Source organism: Lactuca sativa, chromosome 5 (genome assembly GCF_002870075.4).
Source record: "Lactuca sativa cultivar Salinas chromosome 5, Lsat_Salinas_v11, whole genome shotgun sequence".
NCBI lineage: Eukaryota > Viridiplantae > Streptophyta > Magnoliopsida > Asterales > Asteraceae > Lactuca > Lactuca sativa.
In genome coordinates, this window is record NC_056627.2 from 298,504,763 (window position 1) to 298,511,020 (window position 6,258).

A 6,258-nucleotide genomic window follows, 5' to 3' on the forward strand; every position below is an offset into this window, starting at 1 on the left:
ATAAATACACAAATGTGTGTCAAATACAACCCATCACAAATTTAATGTTATAAACTATAATATAACTCAAAGTGGTTTTCCAAATATAATGTTTATACTATAATATAATATATTAGAAGAATACCATATAGTAGACGAATCTCACATGTTGTGTAGAAATTTAGTTGCATAGATAATATATTATAATTATATTTCATTTAAAATCAGTAAGGGTCATTTGGTTATTACATTGTTGTATTAGGCACTATAGTCTCATATATTTTGAATGGCTCTTACAAAAATGATGTTGTAATTTGAATATAACGTAATATCTTATGATGTTTATTGAATGATATTATCTTCGATTGAGCACTTTTTAATTGGAATCAACTTTATTATAGTTAAAAAATTTGGCTCCGTTTGTTCTTTTCATTAGTTCTAGAATATGATTTTTTATATTAACTTAAAATATGTCACTATCTTAAAATAGATTGAGAATGAAAATTTTTATATTTACTTAAAATATGGTACCATTTTCTATTCAATAGTAAAATTAACAAAAGTCGTTAAATATGTATTTTTATGAGGTTCAACATAAATAGAGGACCACAAATGAGAATCCATATCTAATCAATCATCAACTAATTACATTAGATACTAATGTGTACATAAAAATTACATTTAAAATTTTAAACTAATAGTAAAAAAATTTCATTATTTATATGATAAAAATCTATAAATCAAAAAATATACATGCTATTTAATCGCATACAAGTTTTATGTATGGCTTATTCACAATACATTAAACCATATATAACCATATTAAACTACATAATTATCTCATTGCGCAACGCGCGGACACACTACAAGATAAATACCCTTTAATGACGCGCGAACAATGACACTCACTGATTTACGATACGCATTTTGATGTGTTCTTAAAAATAATGTCAGCCTTCCAAAATTTGAAGGATAGAAGACACGCATTTGTGCGTGCCCTAAAATTATTGTCCCACAGAAAAAATTTACAAACACGAAGGGCACCTAAATTAAATGGGCGTCGTCTACAAATGTCGCTTTATATTTTTTTCATTTAAACGCGCGTTTTTAAAGAGGGATCCTCTAAAATTATAAAATTCTAAAATTTTGAAGTAATCTCCCTTATTTCTCATAAAATCGTACAGAGAGCCATTTTCTCCCTCCTCCTTCAATCTAACCCTAGACACAACCACCGTCAATTCGCAATGATGTCTTCCTTCTTCCTTGCTCCAGATTTGTGACCTTCTTTGAAGCTATCTTATCCTCCCCCACCTGGTACTACCATACTCGAAATCGATGAAACCCTACCGGCCCTTCATCATCAACAATCAACGCCTCCATCAACCAGCTAGGGCTTTTATGGGAGAACTCCACAAAATTAATCAAGTTTCATCATCGCAGTGTCGGCGACTCCTTACGCTCACACACGCCTATGCCGACGACTGCGACTTCTTACACTCACGATGTTGGCGATTGGGGTTCTAAGTCCTGGATCCACCTTTTGTCTCCTATCCGTAAGTCGTTTTCTCCTCCGTTACTTCTTTCGAATAGATTGGTCTTCTTGTTGATTTGATTTAGATCAATCCGATTTATAATACTTGAGTTAATCTGATTTGATTTGCAAATGAATGTAACTAGATATGCAATTTGTGCTTTCTACCTGAATAATTTGAAGTTTGCTTGCCTGCATTTTGCTCGTTGGTTGTTTCTAATTGCTTCTGCGATTATAAGCTTGTCAATTTGAGATCATCTTAGTTTTTGTTCATCTATACAATCAAGTTTTTGAGTGAGAAACATAAATGAATTCTATACAGATCATAACAATAAGCAAGTAATTCACTCTTGAATCGCTGATATTTCAGATCACAAAGAACCAAATCTAGGTCACCTCAGTAGAAAATCTCTTCAAGTGAAATAAAAACTTTATGCATTTATCATTTATGACTGTCGGCTAATTATTCTTACCAGTAACATTACTTACTTCTAGATCCGTTTGTTTATATTGTAGCTATATGTGATATTTTCAGCCCACTGTGCTTAAAGCCCTCAATTTCGTATCTGATTGGCTTGGGCAATGGCTAAGGGCATCATTCCTGAGGTGCATTCTCTCTCTCTCTCTGGAAAACCATAATCACCCTTCTGGTTTTCTGAACCAAGTTCATCCGCTCTTGCCTCCGGTCCTATCTTTGGTAATGTAAGTATCTGCACACATGATTACATCTAATGGTCGGAGTTGGTGAAATAACGGCGGCAGCTGAAGTGGGTTCTCATGGTGGAGGTTCAGCATGTTCAAAGTTGTTGCCTTAGGAAAACCCATGAGTTTGTCCTTTCTTTTGATATAACAAATCTTTATATAAATCAAGAATCTTGATTCTTGATTCTAGGTGACATTTAGTGCCACATCACTTGCACCAGAGGTTCAGGATGTTATCCCTTCCGGACTTGTCAGAGAGACTCCATATCTGACTCATTCGATTTTCAACACGCATGATACTTTTTTTCAAAACCTAGTCACTTTTTTAACATGTAAAAGGCTTTTCCTGCTTCTTTATTTATTTATTTATTTTAGTTATCATACGGAGCATGAGCTACTAAGATACATTAGTAAGCTGCAGTCAAAGGATCTGTCATTATGCCACAGTATGATTCCTTTGGGATCTTGCACCATGAAGCTTAATGCAACTACAGAGATGATGCCTGTGACATGGCAGCCTTTGCAGATATGCATCCTTTTGCTCCTACCCAACAGGCATAGGGGTATCATGTAATCAAATCTTTCTAATTTTGACTTACAATTCCAAATTATATTTCTGTTGACTTTTTTTAACCTGAGAGCAACATAAAAAAATATCTTGTAGGAAGTGTTCAAGAATTTGGGGGACATTCTGTGTACCATAACCGGATTTGACTCTTTCTCTTTGCAACCAAATGTTGGAGCTGCTGGAGAATATGAATGCACAGGTACATAAACATTACACTTCTTGTGTCGTTTTAATGGAGGTAACAAAATTGAAACATCATATAAAAATTATTTGGTTTCTATTTTTTACAGTTTGGATTAACAAGTCCATGGTGGATTGGGGTTGATGTTTGTCATCTAAACCTTCACAAGACATTTTGCATTCCACACGGTGGTGGTGGGCCCGAAATGGGCCCATTGGTGTGAAGAAACACTTGGCGCCCTACTTGCCTTCACACCCTGTGGTAAGACAAAACAATAATTTGTTTAGTTTGATGTTTATGTGTAATTAGAGTAATATGTTGTTAAGTTTATATAATTTAATTTGTAAATCTTGATTTAAAGGTTGCCACTAGAGGCATACCAGCCCCTGAGCAGAGTAAGCCACTTGGCACGGTTTCAGCAGCACCTTGGGGTTCAACACTTATCTTGCCTATATCATATACATACGTACATTGCCATGATGGGATCTCAAGGACTTACAGATGCATACAATATAGCTATCTTGAATGCAAACTATATGGCAAAACGTCTTGATGTCTCAATTTCTTTCTTTCCCTATTCATTAAGAACAAATATATAATATTTTTTTTTAATTATTGTTATTATCAAGTTCTCAATTTTTTTTCCTTTGGGATTAATTACATTGCAGAGTCACTATCTCATTCTTTTCCGTGGTGTGAGTGGAACAGTTGCCCATGAGTTCATCGTTGATTTGAGACCCTTGAAAGTAAGTTATAATATTATTTAGTCATATTTTTTGTTAAGTCAAAAAGAAATAGCAACTAACTTGAGTCATATTCATATTCAGACAAGTGCTGGAATAGAGCCAGAAGATGTTGCAAAACGTCTAATTGATTACCGGTTTTATGGTCTAACTATGTCATGTTCAATTCCAGGAACACTAATGCTTGAACCCACTGAAAGTGAAAGCAAGGTATTTTTTGAAAAAAAAAAGTAAAGTTTCTTTAAAAGTTATAATGTTTTTTCCTCTCCTTTCATTTTATATAACATAACATGTGGAATTTTTGAGTTGTAGGCTGAGTTGGACAGGTTTTGTGATGCTTTGATCTCCATTAGACAAGAAATAGCAGAAATTGAGAAAGGAACAGTGGACATCAACAACAATGTCATAAAGATAATTATAACAATAACTAAGTTCTGACTATTTTGTATTATTTGTTCAAGAGTTATATTAGGGATAATGATGGAAATTAAAAAAATTGTAGGGAGCACCTCATCCACCACAACTACTCATGGCTGATAAGTGGACAAAACCATACTCCAGAGAATATGCAGCTTACCCTGCACCATGGCTTCGTACAGCTAAGTTCTGGCCTACTACATGTTCGTCTCTCTCTCATGGATAAAATTTAATCTAAATAATTAAAAAGTTTTTTTTTGAATCCTGAATTGTTGATTGATGTGGTTAAAGATTGATTAACTATGGTTGGGTTAATTATGTGTGACAGGCCGTGTGGACAATGTGTATGGTGATCGGAACCCTTCAGCCACCGCATGAGTATGAAGAGAAAGCTGAAGCTACTGCTTAAGAAATAAGAAGATATACATGTGAATGATGTGGTGTGGTTTTCAGGTTCTTTTTCAGCTTTATACTTAAATCTTGTTCTTATATATACATGTTTCGTATTTGTAAGCCTTATATGGCTGCTGCAGGCTTTTATGGTATTATTCATGTAAAATCATGTTGACCAGCTGCTCTTAATTATACCAATTCCTTGTCATGATGATGTATAGATTTCACTTTTTGTGAAAGATCCCATCTTAACCTCTTTATCAAATTTAAACAATTTTAGCTATATTCAATGACTCAATCAAACACTCTTTCAACACCACTTTATCACAAAAATTAATACAATTTTTAGCTATTGAATGATTGAATCAAACAGTCTTTTAAAACGTTCAGTTCCTAACAACATTAATAAGTTTAATATTGACACTTGACAAAACAGTCTTACATTACCATTACAGGTAATCTTATTTCAAATAAAAATATTGATGGAAATTTTAAAAAAAGAACTAGTTTCTTTTATTTGATTTGGATAATAACTTAACTAACTTTTGCGTGTCATCAGGCCCTAAAGCAACTACACCGATTGGATGCTGGAAACCCGGACTCTCACCGATGCTTGGTATCCCAACAAGCAAATTAATTAATCTGATAGTTGTATTTTTTATAAAAAAAAATTATTTCTCAATAAAAAATCATATATTATTCTTCTTATAGATAAGATTCTTCCATAAAATGGCATCAAGGCTAGCTCCTGTCACTGGTGGTGAAAAACGGATTTCCGGTGTCCTTGAAGCAGAGTGACCTACTATCAGGTTGTTAAATGGATTTTTTAATTACCTTTTAGAGCGTTAAATCTTTTTATTTTTTTATGTATTGTGAAATGAATTATGGGTTTTCTCTTTTGTAGTCAGTTGCATGACAAATCTCGGACGGAGGCAAATATTGTTTTCCTCGAACAACATAAAGGTTATTTCTTACTTTACCATTTAATGTTATAAAGCAAAGTGCTGGAACACTTGAACCTGGAATTAAGAAGTTTATTTTATCATCAATGTCAGGAGATAACAGTCTTACTTTACCATTAATGTTATAAAGCAAACTAGTAAAAACTACAAGATAGGAAAGAAATGTTAAGAGAGTTGATTTAACATCAATAAACTTGATTCCTAATAAGAAATACAATACAGTTCATGAGAAGTAAAATGGAAGTCTGGATCATTTGATTCAAAGTTCATTGTTGTGAGTTAATGTACAAAAGAATTAGTAAAAATACAAAAATGTGGGCGAAATAGTCATTTTACGTGGATTTAATGGATATCTCAGTTGCAATTTAACATCATGTATGAGTTGGCAAGAACCTAATCATAGTAAATATGTGTGCATTAAGTAAGTGCTACAATAGTAACATTGTAATAAAAAGCCCAGATTCAAAATTAGAAGTTTAACAATCAAGATTTCAAGAACATAATGATGGAAGCTCACTAGTCTGCAACGAATAAATAGATAGGATGCCTAGAGATGAAAAGATCAGGTGAAAAGAATAGACAAACCAGCTAAATTGAAATTTACCACTATGCAAGAGTTGACAAGAACATAATCTGTGCATGAGGAATCTTTAGATTTACAATCAAAAGGTAAATAATCTAGATTTCAAGTATTCCAGCATCTTGATAATTATTACATTGTTATGATTCACATTTAACACTGTTTTCTAATATTGTTTTGGTTGAACATGTTATTCCTCAAA

General features: G+C 33.1%; 1 pseudogene; it reads left to right on the forward strand.

Moving 5' to 3' along the window:
- The first annotated feature begins 2,303 nt into the window (after nt 1–2,303).
- LOC111892485 (glycine dehydrogenase (decarboxylating) A, mitochondrial-like) lies at nt 2,304–4,499 on the forward strand (annotated as a pseudogene).
- Nucleotides 4,500–6,258: the final 1,759 nt, after the last annotated feature.